Genomic DNA, 1,331 nt, shown 5'->3' with positions numbered 1-1,331 from the left:
ACCTAAAATATATTTAAAAAATAATACAATTGCTGTTTTGTAAAATCTTAATTTTTTACATGATCTCTCGATAAAATTTATGCGAGTATCTGAACTTCCATGAGCGGTAGGTATACGAATACTAACGACGCACCCAGAAAAAGATTTCTTCCATTCAAAGAAATGTTTTTTTTCTGTTGAAGAAAAAATTGACTGGTTTAATGTCAAAGAAAAATCTTGACTCGCGAGCCTACACCTAGAGAAAGGTTTCTTCGATTTAAATAAATGTTGCTTTGCTATACGGTTAAAGAAAAAATTTCTTTGATTTGAACATAATGCTTTTAAGTCAAATAAAAGATTTATTTGATTTAAAAAAATGATGTTTAAGTTAAAGAAATGATGAAACATAATTTCTTCGATTTGAACATAACTTTTTTAAATAAAATAAGAATTATTTGATTTCAAAAAATGATATTTAAATTAAAGAAATGATGTTGAAATCAAAGAAATTTTTTCTTGAACCGTACTGCAACGGAACATTTCTTTGAATCAAAGAAACCTTTCTCTTTTTGTGACAAGGAACTGATGAAGCGCTATCACGCGCTTTCCACACCACCTTGCGATAGATAGCATTGCGCATTTTTTTTAAAGTGGTATTCCCAGTAGGTCTAATCCTCTCTTGCATTTTAATGCAAGAATTGTTCGAAGTGCCGTCCTCGTTCTCGTAAACAGATTTCGGCTCTTCGAGTAATTTTGCGCGTAGCGCGGTTTCTGGCGTAATGATATTGAAAGCTGCGAGAATTGCTTCTCGCATCTCGGCTTCAGTATCATCACGAAGGTGCTCGACTAAATTTTTGATGTGACCCCAAACGAAATAATCGAACACGTTAAGATCCGGCGACCGCGCCGGCCAAATGATTAGGTCACCTCGATCCATCCACCTGTTCGGATAGCACGTATCTAAAACGTTGCGTACCTGCCGCGAAAAATGCGCAGGAGCCCCGTCATATTGGAAAATGAGTTCCTCCCGTTTGCGAAGAGGAACGTCTTCGAAAAGGGCAGGCAACTCATTTTCTAAAAAAATGGACGTACGTCTCTCCCGTTAGACGTGGCGGGAGAAAGAATGGACCGATCTGAAAATTGTCACAAGAGCGATTTTAAAAAGTGCGAGAGAGAGAGAGAAAGAGAAAGAATTTCTTAAATCATAAACTTATTGTTACTTACGACTCGGTCCGCCATTACTCCTGCCTACACGTTTATCGTCCAACGATACTGGAACACATCTTACCGAACAGCGTGCGGATTTTCAACTGCCCTGAGTAAATTATTTCGGGAGTCGAACACGCCATTCG

Source organism: Trachymyrmex cornetzi, unplaced genomic scaffold (genome assembly GCF_001594075.2).
Source record: "Trachymyrmex cornetzi isolate Tcor2-1 unplaced genomic scaffold, Tcor1.1 scaffold454, whole genome shotgun sequence".
NCBI classification, from domain to species: domain Eukaryota; kingdom Metazoa; phylum Arthropoda; class Insecta; order Hymenoptera; family Formicidae; genus Trachymyrmex; species Trachymyrmex cornetzi.
The sequence above is the reverse complement of the archived record's forward strand: the minus strand, read 5'-3'. Positions refer to the sequence as shown.